Raw genomic sequence first — 14,399 nt, 5'->3', positions numbered from 1 at the left:
AGTTTGTTCATCTGCTTGTCTCTCTGCTGTCACTGTTCATTCCCTCACTCATCTTATAATGCTCGATGCTTCAGGCACCGTGCTATGTTCTGGTGACACTGTCAGGAAGCCACCATCTGCCTTCCCTCTAGTAGTTTATCTTATTTACTTCCACACACCCGAAATATCCACTGACCAACTCCCATGCCCAGCCCCAACATACACAGGTAAATCTCGTCAGGCTTTCCTACACTCAGGAGACTGGTCAAGTGAACTTGTTCCTCATTGTAACTCCTGGCTCAGGAATAGTGCCCACCTTAAAATGGTAAGTATTCAATAAATGTTTGTGAGTAGATAAACGACTCTAGAAACCCTGCCATGATGGCCTTGCCAATCTAACCAGGTCAGGGGTGACCTGGCCACATGGACAGAGGAGTCTAGCCTATTGGATGGAGTCACTGTCTGTAAATAAAGTTCTAGTTCTACTTCTGTTCATGTGTAGCCTTCTTGAAGTCATTTAACATCTTCAGATTTCAGCTTTTCACCCTGAAAAGGAAGGATAAGAATATGCAGGAATATATGGTCTATTTTTTCCGTGTACAAGTTGTGAAAGTAAATACAATAGTTCAATCTAAATTAGTGGGTATTAAGGAAAGAGCCATGGTTTAGGATTCAAGCATGTGGAGATGTGGTTCAGACACAGATGTGACCTTGGCTGGAGATTTAGCTCCCTGGGCCTCAGTTTCCACATCTATAAAATGATTTGCAGCTCTAAATTCATGGTATTACCTTTAGTGCCTCTGTTACTACTATGCCTGTGTTCAAACTGTGTCTTTAATATGGAAATGTTTTAAATCAAACATCTGCAAGGAAAATACCACTTCTGTCAATTAGGAGTCTTTTGATTGAGAGTTATACCTCAACCTGTTCAAATCAGCAAGGGGAAATTTATTATAAATTTGCAGGGGTGTTTCCCAGAACCCAAGTACGGAAGTGCAAAAATGCACTTGAGTCAGGAAGTTCAAGGCTGTGGGGAAACCCGGAAGCTCTCTTTCTGCATTACTCTCAATTGCCCTCCTCCCTCTGAACATGTGAATCATTTCTCTCTCTCCACAAAAGCTCCTGCCTCGCAAGTACACATATCACAGAACATGGCTACCAAGAGAACTCAAGTTACAGCCACCTGAAGAAACAATGATCCACTCTTTTGATTTCATTCCCAAAGTCATAGAAAGGAGCCTCCCTTTGGCCCACCTTGGACCAGGTGTTCACAGTTGGCCGACATTGTGCAAATATGGCAGCCCCAACCCTACCCCTGTGGAATAGAGCAGAGTAGGCACCAGAAGAGATAATCACTGTTTTGGAAGACAATCCAGTGGTATCTGCCTTAACTGTTTCCCAGGGGGCAAGACTCATTATAATCATGTGCTAGTTCTTACTTTCAGTGTAAACAGTGAAGCTTAAATAATGGAGTAACAGTCTCCCAAATGTCACAAATTGCTCTCAGGTTTGTGAAGGCTGTACTGTTTTATTTAGTTTTGTTTAATCCTTTTAGTCTTTAGTTTCAAGGGTCTGATGAACCACAAAGCTATCCTGAGTGAGTCATCAAACTACCTAGGAGAAAAATAAACACTTCCAAAATGAGTATATTGTTAAAAGCCCCCTTTACTTCAGCATAAATAATAAGATGTTTAAGCCATACAGTGGCCATCCATCCTCACTGATTTCCATAGTACCAGAAGACTGAAGGCCACTTCCCTGCTTTTGTTATTCTGAGTGGATGATAACTGTAAGGAAATTTCTGCTTCTTTCAACTGAGGTAGGTAGAGATGGAGGCAATCAGGGCCTAATTTTCTTTGAAACTTTACTCCTAACTTTTCAAAGGAGCCCAAAGAAGGGAAGAGATCTGATTATTTAAATGGCTGGGAGGAGGCAGACAATAGGAAGAATCTGAAATCTAGATTCTAAAGTAAAGTGTATGAGCAAGCCAACCTGCATTAGAGAAGAATGAGGAAATGGGGTGTTGTAGAGACTCAGTGTTCTCTGAAGGTAAGTCTTTAAATGAGCAGTCAGAATCTTATGTTTCCGTTTCAGCCTCCCCCTAAATCTTCTACATGGGTAGTCATTTTTCAGAAAGGTGTTTGTCCACTGGTCCTTCCTCATTGTCTGAGTGCAAGGGAAAAAGCTAGGTCCCTCTTCATCAAAGCCTTGGGGAACAGCAGAATTGAGGGCATAGGCTGAGAGAGCAGAGCTCATGCTGAGAGGGAATGGAAGTGGTGAGAAAAGGATGGCAAGGGAAGGATGGAATGGTCAAGGTATCAACTGCCACAGTGAAGAAGAAAGAGATCAAGAAAAGGCAAGAAAGGAGCCTACAAAATCTGGCATAAGGAGGTTATGAATGAGGTTTGCCAGATCTGCTCAGGAAGGAGGATGAGGAGGGTGCAAGGAAGGGCAGTCTGAGTCTATTTCTGAGGGGATAGACAGCTTCTCAAGCAAAGTCTAAGTTCATTGTCTTCTAGATACACGTTACATTAGTACACTAGATGTAAGAATTATCACATCGTACAACTTTCTAGAGAACAATCTGGTGATGCATATCCAAATATTTAGTGAGGAATGGATTCTGTTGTCAGTATTAGCTGCCCACTCCTGCAGAAATGATGGCTGCTTGGGTGGTGTCACTGCAGTAGACAGTGCCAAGGGACTTTGCAAGCAAGCAAGCCAGTGAGTCTCAGTCAGGTCAGCCCACTCTCCAGTGATATGTGACCAGGGAGTGCGCTGGCTGCCTCTGGAAGTGGAGAGATGGCAGATGACCATTGGGTGCCCACTTGTAAGTGCCCCAAAGATGTGCTCCCAGTTGGAAGCCCCTCTCCACCTTGGCAGTAAGTTGGCCCTCCATTCTGGTGGGCTATTGTCTTAGCTCTGCCTGTTTTTATTTACTTTCTCAGGATAGGGCTTCTGCTTCAAGGGAAGAGCCATGAAGAAGAAGGTATTGGTTTAAACTCCATCGGGGGTCAGCCTGGTGTGGGCGTCCTTGGCAAGGGCTGCATAAGGGCCAAGGTGGTAAGGATGCGGCATGTGTGGGTATAGACTGAGACACTTTGACTTACATGGAAAGACTATAATTAGGTTTTAGTGATGGATTAAAGATGGCTGTAAATTATTTCTCTTTCCATTGAGGAGTGGAGTTTTTCTTCCCTCCTCTCAAATCTGGGCTGGCCTTGTCACTTCTGAATCAATGGAATCTGGTGGAAGGGACATGGAGCCAGTTCCAGGGCTAGAATTCTGGGTCTAGCCTCCTGCTTCCTCTCTACTAGGCTACTCCTTCTGCCTCTCACTCTTGGAACCCAGCCACTGTGCTGCGAGAAGCCCAAGCCACATGTTAGCACTTGGTTGAGCTCCAAACTGATGGGCAGCATCGACTGCCAGCCACATGAACAAGGCATTAATATGTTGTGGCCCAATAAAGCCTCAGATGACCTCATTCCTTGCTGCCATCATGTTGAGCAGAAGTGCCATCCAGCAGAGTCCAGTCAACCCACAAGATGATGAGAAATGATGCTAGAATGACTGTTTCTGTCACTCTGCTTTGGGATGATTTGTTGTGAATCAGCAGATAACTGGACAGTTTTTATTCATACTTTCCATAGATTTGAACCCAGTTGCAGGAGTGAACTGGCAAAAGCAAACCTTGAATTACCAACGAGCTTCCATCCCTGCTGCATAGAATCCTTGCTATAATTCCTTACAAGTATCAAAACAAGATTAGCATTCTCTTTGGCCTCTCTCTATATCCTTGTAGGTGCAAACAGTGGATTGAATGTCTCAGGCATGGGGTCCAGGCACAAAAGGGCTGGAAACACCCCAATGGAGGAGAGGGGCCTTCACCAAATAAGTGAGCGGAACCTCTTGGGGCTGGGGCCGTTTTTGCACAGGCAGCTAAGCACAGCATGCAGCTTCTTTCTAGTCAGTCTCCAGATGCCTGGAGGACCATAGAGAGGACCAGATGCCAGGACCAAGTGGGCCCACATGGCTGAGTTCCCACTCTTTCTTGAATTAAGGGCTAGTTTCAGTTACATGATATGACACTTGATCACAATAACTGCATGGCTGTGGCTTTATTCAGCCACTGATTCAAGTGTCCCAGGCCCCCGGTCCACTGCGAGCCTGGCTCAGCCTTGCAGCCTACTCCAAACTCTCTGTCTGGCATTTAGCTCAAGCACCAGGCCACCAGGAGGCACTGTCTTAAGTTCTCTACTGTTGCTTCATCTGTATTAATTTTTTCATCAAAATTCCAGTTGTCAGTTACTCGAGGGCAGAGACCATGACCTGTTTTGGATTCTTGTCCTGGCTAGGTAGATCAGGAAAGGATAACAAAAGCCTGAGCACACTCCTATCTGTCTCATGGGAACCCAGAGGAAATGTTGTTTTGTTGGGAGAGTATGGGCCTGTGGTCCAGTGCTTTGAGCTCGACATGAGAATGGCTTAGAAAGTTCTGGTTCTTCTATACTAGCTACAATTCCACCTTTATAACTGGACTATGATAATAGTTAATAAGCATGCTTATTAACTCAAATGAATACACGTATAACAGACAAAATTTGCTTAAAGCTCATCCCACCATTATAACTTTGTATTTCAAATTCAATTAATTTAAATTTAAATAATTTTAATTTATTGCATGATGGTTGTATTGTTTTGTCTGGAACATAAATGATAGCAGGAAGATCTTATTACTAGGAAAGAATAAGATTAAACAAGGTGGTCTGTGGTGAGTTATCGTGTATGGAATTAATTTCATGTCCAGGTTGGTATGATCTCATAAATCGTTCTTTTGGTTGGCAATTTTGCCCCAGTCTGCTAGGTTGAATTATTTCCTTGTAATTCAGACCCCCTGGGTAGTTGGTAACGAAGGACACATTGTGTGTCTTGGCGAGCACGGGTGGCAGAGGACAGATGCCCACGGTTGTCTGCAAGCCATCAGAGCTAAGCTCAGCCACACGTCCTCAAGGAACAATTGGTGATATTGTCAACGGTGCACTGTTGCAATGTCAGGGCAGGCTTGGGGGCACACAGAGATGGGAGGAAAGCCCTAGGACCTGGAGCCTGCACAAGTGTTTTTTACAATATGAGATCTGTGTCAGATGATTTGGCCCAACACCCATAGAACAATGGAACATCCCGAACATCAGTGGCATCTCAGGACAGTGGCTCAGGACATCAGCCACATGGAGCCCCAACCCCAGAGCAATGGCTTCTGTGGTCTCTTCAGAGCAGCAGTGCTCACATATTTGGAAGATAAAAATGACTTCCTTGATGCAAGACTCTGATCCCTGAAATCTAGTAGAGAGGATCAGACATGCAAGAGAATGAACTTCAAGAAATAAAAACTGCACACATAGCCGAGGTATCTCCTTTTGGTCCTCTGGGGTGCAACAAGGCACCCTCCAAAGCTCTGTCTTTTCTTCCAAGTGGGAGACAGTGACACATCCTACCAACCCAGCCCAGAACCAAGCCCTCCAAAGGCTGACAGTGACCTGACCTCTAACTGCAGTTCAGAGAATCATGCTCACTGAGCATAAATCATTTGCTTTCCTTAAAATTTGCAAATGAAACAGCCATCTAAGACCATTGCCTTGTCAAAGACTGTGGAAGCTGATCTAGAAACTGTCTCTGCAGCTGAAACCCATGGCCTTGGCTGCGTCTCCGTGATCAGCAGCCACATATCCTGGGCCTGCAGGGCCTGTAGGGCCTGTGTCTCCAGCTCCCTAACAGCCTGGTTGGAAGAGGGACATTTGCTGGGCTCCACTCAGCCAGCCTGGTTTGGTGCTGAGGTAGCTCTGAATTTGGTCTGGGAGCTGTCAGCACATGCCCCTTAGAATTCTTTTAACCTGCACTGTGGAAACCCACGCTTTATCCACAGAAAAGTGCTTCATAGGACCACTGCTGTTTACAGGGCCACCAACCGTCTGCTTGCCCAGGACACAAGTTTCCTGGGGTGTGAGCTAAAACCAAAACTAAGCAGCTGGTCCCTTTCCCTCCAAGGTTCATCGTATAAGAGCAGATGAGAGGAAACATGGAAGGTTCCTGCAGTCCCATGAAAGCTGCCTTCTAGCTGTGGATTTCCGGCAATGTTTTCCCCACCGTTCAGCATGATGACATCTGAGACTTGAACCCCTGGAAACTACTGGAGATCTTTCAGCAAGCTTTGTCTCTTAATGCTGAGAGAGGAGTGCAGTGGCAGTGGGTGGGGAGAGGGAGAGAGAGAGAGAAGAAAAGAGAGGAACTGTGTGCACTGGTGCACAGGAGCTCAGGGGACTCTCATTGTGTCTCTCTCCCGGGCTTCTCAGGGGGTGCTTCTCCTCCCAGTGGCCCACTTAATGGTCCCACACATAGACCAGTTTGGAGCCTGGGCCACACAAGTCTGTTGTAAGATCTTCAAGAGCTAATCAACATATTTTCCCCTGCCTGAGGCCATCTGAGTGTCTTTATGATTCTGAGTCAGAGACCTAAGCTTCATCCAGGGTACTGCCTTCGGTAAGTCTGGAAATATACAGAGATTCTAAGGAGTGGAGATGTTTGTTTTTATCAGGAGATGGCTCGTCCTACCAGGAAAAATGCAAAACGCAGGAAGCATGGGCTCCTTCTTGTGGTGTGGGAGCCTGAGCTGCCTCCAGCCCATTTGAAGCACTATGCTTCAGGGACTAGGTGCTGAGAACAGAACATGAGCATCACAGGTGTCACCCTGCTTCCCCCACCTCCAGATCTGCCAGCAGCTCAGCAGAGAGCAGGGCCTCCAAAGTTGCCCACTAAGGGACATTTAAAAAGCAGTGACAGTGACCACTTGGTCTGAGGATAAGAGATTCCCTGCTGTGCAGCTCCTACAGAAAAACTAAAAAGTGGAACTGGAGTGTTACTAGAGTGGTGTTGACGTGACAGTCTCAGTTTTCTGCAACTGGAAAATCTAAGGAACTTTACAATTCCACAGTTATGCCTGGAATTTTAGAGTATTGTTTGGAGGTTAAAATGACTGAGAACCCAGCTCATGGAGCCCCAGAAGAGAAAGGAGGACAACCCTTAAAAACCTGAAACTCTACAACCTAAGAGTCAGTGATCTGAGCCCCAAACTCCCTGCAGCCTGACTCTATGCTTCTCCTCTCTCCAGGCCCCGGTAGACCAGCTCCACTCATCTCCTCTTAGTCTTCTGAACATGCATGCCCTGCCTGCCCCCATATTTTCCTCAATTTTTCCCATCTAACATGTCCTCACCTGCCTTTCCAGGTGTAGCTCAAGTCCTGCCTCCTATATGAAGCTCCCCTGGATACCTGGGGCTCTGCCTGCCCAAACACAGAGCACCTTGGGCCACCTCATTCATTCTCTACTTAGCAGATGGTGAACCTCATGTCCACATGTTGCCATTAAGTCTGTCCTCTTCACCGGACTTCAAGCTCTTTGAAGGCAAGGTCTTTGTTTTGTTTTCTGGTTGTAACCAGCAGATCTGGCCCAAAGGAGAAAGTCAGTTGTGATGGTTGATAACCTTTTAGCAAATGGAAACTCTGATTAAAAGCAGTGATACATGCATCTGCTCCATGACCCAGCTGTTCAACCTCAAGAAATGAACACCACAATGCCTGTATGAGAAGGCTCACAGCAGCTTAATTCCTAATAGCTCCAAACTGTAAACAGGCCACATGTACATCAATAGGAAATTAGATAAGCATGAGAAGGATCATACAAATTCATCATTGGTATGAACTTCAAATGCACAAAACAGTCCAGGCTGCATGACCTCATTTATATGAAGTTCTAAAATAGGCAAACTTGTCTATGGGGAAAACTATCAGCAAGATGGTTGCTCCTGGGGGTCAACTGGGAAGGGGGCCTGAGGGAACTGTCTGGGGTGATGGTCATGTCTTGTCTCTCTATAAGGATTGGGTTGTCCAGATGTATGCATTTATCAAACTTCAAAATTACATTCTTAAGATCTGTGCGTTTCACCAAAAGTAAATTTTTGTCTCAAAATAGAAACATTAACAAATATCAAATAATAACAATGTGTGGCCCTGGCTGGTATAGCTCAGTGAATTGAGCGTGGGCCTGCAAACCAGAGGATCATGGTTCGATTCCCAGTCAGGGCACATGCCTGGGTTGCAGGCCCGTTTCCAGCAGGGGCCAGTTCCCAGCAGGGGATGCATGAGAGGCAACCATACATTGATGTTTCTCTTCCTCTCTCCTTCCCTTCCCCTCTAAAGACAAATAAATAAAATATTTTTTAAAAAACAATGTGCATGTTTAAGAGTGGAAGTGTACTAATGTCTGCAATCTACTTTGAAATGCATCAGAAAAGAAAATGTATTATTGATGGATGGAGAGAGGGCTGGATGAAGAGATCGTGATGACACAAACATGGCAAAATAAAGTGTAACAAAACCAGAGCTGGTGCTGGCCACCACCGGAACCCCCGCATCTCGAGTGCAGACACTAATGGGGAGGAGGGGCTGGAGGACTAACACCTTCTGACAGGGCTGTAGGGGAGGAGGTGGTATCATTGAGGCTAGCAGGTCTCTAGGGAGCCAGAAGGGGGTGGTGAGGTGGGGCAGAAGTGAAGATTGACATAAGCCTTTCCAGGGGGGGTGGGCAGGGAGGGCAGAGGGAGGAAGCCCCCCGCCCCTGCCCCCGCCCTGCTTGGAGAATGGTCTGGAGCAGTGTGGCTTAAGGCTTTGATCTTTGGCCATTGCCCAAAGCACTACCCAGTCCTTGGCACATACCAGGTAGGAAGGAATGCTTAGTAAATGGCAGTCTGGCTGAGCTCGCTCTGTTGCTGGGCCTACAGCCCTTGAAGTCTACAGTGGAATTCATGGTTCAGAGGACTATCTTTTGTTAGGAAACACTGATAAGCCAAACCACATGTAACCCCATTCCTCCTGTTGATAGGGTAACTGGGCTGGTAGAACAGAGCCATAGATTTTGTCCATCTGGATTTTAGTAGAGGTTGCAGACTGGCAACCCGTGGGCTGGACCTAGCCCACACATGTGTTATGTGTTTTGTTTGGCCTCTCAGAGGGTTGTTTTGTTTTGTTTTGTTTTTTTTAGTTTAGTTTAGTTGCCAAGATCTTAAAATCATGTAAGATCTGTATTATCTGCATCTCTTGAAACGTTGAAAGATCCAGCAATATGGTGACAGTTGGCAGGAATGAGTGGCAGCCACCCCCTCAGAGGCCTGGACCTCATTCACTCCTGTCCCCAGATCACCCTATGGGCATGGGCGTTCCAACCCCTACACGTCATGTCACTTGTGTGGACAAGAGAGAGAAGTCAAGGTTGGCTGACAATAATACTAAAGTAATCTTAATGTGATAAATATTTACTGAACACCTACCATGTATGTTTGGTTTTAGGGATACCATGGAGAACAAAATGACTCAGTCCATTTTCTTAGGGAACTTAGATTCTAGAGGACAGATGGAGAGAGGGAAAAAAAGAAGGAAGGAAGGAAAGAATAAAAAGAAAGCAAAAGAATTCTAAACAAGATCACTATTATAAAGGGACAACATGAAGGTGGAGATGGTGGAGTCCTAAATTGGGTGGGAAGTGTCTGCCATAAATAAAGGTGTGGGAAGAGCAGTCTGGGGTGACATTTTTAAGAAAAATCCTGAAGGATGAGGAGATTCAGGGAAGATTGTTGGGGCAGATGAAAGGTAAGTGCTTAGGCTCTTTTCAGGAGCTGAGAGAGGCCTGGTGTCAAAGCTGTTTGGAAGAGAAGGAAATAAGATGAGGTTGGAGAGGTGGGCAGTGGATGGGACTTGTGACCCAAGTACAGAGTGCAGATTTCATCCTGGCTGCAATGGGAAGCCCTGGAAAGTTTGGGACAAGGGAGAGACATGATTAGATTTACATTTCATTAAACCAGTCTCGTATGTTATTAGTAAGAAACTCAGGGGAAGGCAGCCAGAGTTCTCAATAGGAGGCCATGGCAGGGGTCAGGTGAGCCATGATGGTGGTGGCTTGGCTGGTGGAGGAAAGAAATGGATCCAAGTACATCTTGAGGGAAATACATTCCTAGCTGGTTGCAGGAGGATGTAGCCCTGGGAAAACTATCGGTGGCTGCATCAAATGAACATTTGTGGAGGAATTTACACTAGGATCACCTGTGATAGTACCGCTCTGTCTTGGCTTCTCCCAAACTGCAAGACACTTTCACATAAAGTATAGCTTGTCTTGGCAGCAGGATGTAACCCAAAGCAGTAAACTTTTCATTGCAAACAGAAAATGTCTGATAATTCACATAGGTTTTGCATTCTAATCTGCAATATGTCTGTTATTTGATCTGATTTGTATACGTTGTAAATGACATAGTATCAAACAAACATGAAAATATTCCTCTCAGTATCCCCTGAAATCCCCCAGAGATTCTGACTTAGTTGTTCTAGGATGTGACCTGGGCATCTGGTGACTCTAATGTGCAGACGTGGTGGTGAACCACTGCCTGCTCTAGGGCAGACGTCTCCAAAACATAGTCCTCAGGACCAGCAGTATTAGAACAATCTAGAAACTCATAAGAAATGCAGTTTTCTCAGAACCCACCCTAGATGCACTGATTCCAAAATTCTGTGGCTAAACACTGGCCAGTATAGCTCAGTTGGTTGGAGCATCATTCCATAAACCAAAAGGTTGCAAATCGAACAGGTGCAGGTTCGATTCCTGGTCAGGGCGCATACCTAGGTTAAGGGTTCAATCCCTAGTCAGGGCTGGCACAAAAGGCAACCAATCAATATTTCTCTCTCACATCAATATTTCTGTCTTTTTCTTCCTCTCTCTCTAAAAGCAATGACAAAGAACATATCCTTGGGTAATGATAAAAAATAAATAAAATAAAACAAAATTTTGTGGGTAAGACCCAGCCAACAGTGTTTTAGTAAGCCCTGCAGGTGATTCAGCTGAAGTTTGGGAATCACCCCTCTAGACTGTGCTTTTTAGTCTGAGAGGCTCAGCTGTACAGTAGTTTATTCATTCCCCACCTGGAGAGATTGATGGGATAGATACTGTCTTTTCCATCTTCCAGATGTGCAGATAAAAGCAGAGAGAAATTTGGTGATTTGACAATCAGTGGCAAACTAGAAACTCAAACCTAGGTTTTCTGAAGGCAGAATTCAGGGGTAGGGGGGAGGTGTTTGCAATAACCGTTTCCCACATGCTGCCTCTCTGTCACTAACAGGTCTGATACTGGAGCCTTGCCTCTAGGAGGTAGACACAGAGTCCTGGGCACTGAGGAATGGGGGAGAGGGTCATCAAACTTGTTCTGTAAAGGGTAGATAATAGTGTAGCTCTGTGGGCCACGTTGTCTCTGTCAAAACTAAAGGTTGTGGTATGAAAGAGGCCATAGGCAATATGTAAATGAATTAATGTGGCTGTGTGACAATAAAATTATATATAAATGTAGATGGGGGCTCGATTTTGGGGTGGGACTACGGTCCTGCTCTGGAATGAGGTTCAGGCAAGGATGCTGGCCTGGGCCAGGCCTCCACTGAGTACCCACTCAGTGTTGTACATTCTCAGGCATTGTTCATTGGACCCAGAAGACCCTGCTGTGTGGTTGCACCAGGCTGGGAAGTAGTGAGGATTGAAACTCAGCTAGAGGAGATAAAGATGGAGATGATGGAGATGGAGATGGTTTTTCTGGTTTCCCTTCCACAGGGAATTTGGGAGGTATGGTTGGTGGGATCCCAAGGCCTGGGAAGGTTGCTTAAGGAGTGACAGTGTCAACCAGGCTGTTCTCTGTTAGTCCTACAGTGCAGTGACTTGCTTGCTCCCCAAACCCAGCAGCTCATTTTTCTAAAAATCATCTTGACAGAAAACTTTGGAATATTACAAAACCTCTGAATACAGAAGGGAAAAAATAGCAACCGAGAGAGGTGAATAGCAAGAAAGAGCCATTAGAGGTGCCAGAGGGTGGGCTCTTGGCCTTGTAATACCGTCAAAATAATTGCAGGAATCAGAAGCCACCCACAGTTAGCCCTATGATTTTCAAGAAATGAAATGCAGTTCAACAGAGAGAAGGCAGTCCCTCAACGAGTGACAAATTATAGCATCATAAAATTTTTATTAAAAATTTGTCATAATTTTTTTATTTTAATATATATATTATATTACATATTTACACTGTAAAGCTTAATAACATAATGAAAACCTGTGAACCCATCACCCAGTTAAAGAACTAGAACATTGCCAATAATTCATATACTTAATGTTCTTCACCCACTGTGGGCTCCAGGCCTCGAGACCTCCAGGCCCCCAGACCTCCTTCCCAGGCATATCATTAGGGAGTTTAATATATTTATAAATTAGGGGGGTTATTATATATATATATAATTATATATAATTATACATAATTATATTTGTATGTATGCTTACACAGCATATTGTTTACTTTTGCTTGTTTTTGAATTTTAGAAAAACAATTTCATGCTATGTATGTAGTCTTCTGGGTTTATTTTTCACTCAATATATATTTTTAAATATTTTATTTATTTATTTTTAGAGAGAGGGAAAAGGAGGGAGAAGGAGAGGGAGAGAAACATCAATCAATTGCCTCTCGCACACCCCCAACCAGGGATCTGGCCCACAACTCAGGCATGTACCCTGACCGGGAATTGAACAGGTGACTCGCTGGTTTGCAGAATGATGCTCAGTCCTCTGAACCACACCAGTTGGGGCTCACCAAAAATTTTTAAGATTCATCAATGTTGGGTGTAGCTGTAATTCAATCATGTTGTGAATGTATAGTTTTTCATTGCATGACTATGCTGCAACTCATTTGTCCATTGTTTTGTCACTATGCATATTCACAAGAGTAGAATAGCTGTTAGTAAGATGTGCAGATGTTTAAATTCAAGCTTCGAAATTGTCAGATTTACTTTGTCTGCTTTAGGACCTTTGCATTTTCAAATGAATCTCTGCAAACAAAGAAGAACTTTATCACTTCCTTTCCAGTCTGTATTCACTTGTTTGTCATGTCTTACATGACACTGGCTAGAACATTCAGTTGAATAAAAGTGATGAGAACAGATATTCTTGCATTAATTCTAATGTTAGGGAAGAAAGTATTCAGCTTTTTGGCATTAAATATATAATTAGCTGTTAGTTTTCACTGATGCCCTTTACAGGTTGAGGAAATTTCTTTCCATACCTAGTTTTTCTGAGAATTTTAATCATATATGAGCATTGGATTTTGCCAAAAGCTCTTTCTCTATCTGTTGAATGGTTCTTGAGCTGTTTTCTACTTTTACTATGAGTCATGTGACTTAATTACTAGATTCTGGGATGTTAAATCAATCTTGTATTCCTGGATGTATCCCACTTGCTCATGGTACATAATCCTTTTTAATATATTTCTGAATCAGTTAAGTGGTATTGTGTCAAATATTTTTATATTAATTCATAAGGGGTATTGATCTGTTGCTGTTTTTGTTTGTTTGTTTATTTGTGATGTCTTCATCTGACTTTGGTATCAAGTTAATACTGCCCTTAATTAATTAGTTAGTAATTGTTTCTTCCTCATATTTTCTGAAGGATTTTGTGTAGGATTGACATTATTTATTTTCAAATGTTTGATAAAGTTTACTAATAAAGCCATTTGGGCAGCTTTACTTTGTGGGACAATTTTAAATTGCTAATTCAATTTCTTTACTTTTTAAATTCTATTAAGATTTTAAAAAACTTCTTCTTGACTGTTTTAATAATTTGTATTATTCTAGAAATTTAACAACTTCACATAAATCATCTAATTTGTGTGCATAAAGTTGTTCAGAATATTCCTTTAAAAGACTTGTAATTTTTGTGGTTTGACACCACTTTTATTTCTGATTTGGGTATTTTGTGCCTTCTCTCTTTTTTTTTCTTGGTCAGTTCCATTAAAGGTTTATCACCTTCATGGGATTTTCTGAAAACCAACTTTGGTTTAATTGACGTTTTGTATTATCTTTCTCTTTTTAACTATTTTTTAAAGATTTTTAATTTATTTATCTTTAGAGGGGAAAGGAAGGAGAGGAGAGAAATATCAATGTATGGTTGCTTCTCGTGAGTCCCCTGCTGGGAACTGGCCTGCAACCCAGGCATGTGCCCTGACTGGGAATCGAACCATGATGGCGTGATTCGCAGGCCCACGCTCAATCCACTGAGCTACACCAGCCAGGGCCTCTTTTTAACTATTAATTGTCACTCTGATATTTATTATTTCTTACCTTGTACTTTGGGTTTGGATCAGTCTTTTTCTCTAGCTCTTTGAGATAGAAGATTAAGCTACTGATTCTAGATTTTCTTTCTTTTCAATAAGTGTTCAAAGCTATAAATTACCCATTTGGCATGGTTTAGCTGCTGCCAAAATTTTGATACACTGGGTTTTTCCAGTTTGGTTTAATTTA

This window comes from Sturnira hondurensis, unplaced genomic scaffold, assembly GCF_014824575.4.
Source record: "Sturnira hondurensis isolate 20B ecotype Veracruz unplaced genomic scaffold, ASM1482457v3 Scaffold0025406, whole genome shotgun sequence".
NCBI classification, from domain to species: Eukaryota; Metazoa; Chordata; class Mammalia; order Chiroptera; family Phyllostomidae; genus Sturnira; species Sturnira hondurensis.
Note: the sequence above shows the minus strand (reverse complement) of the source record.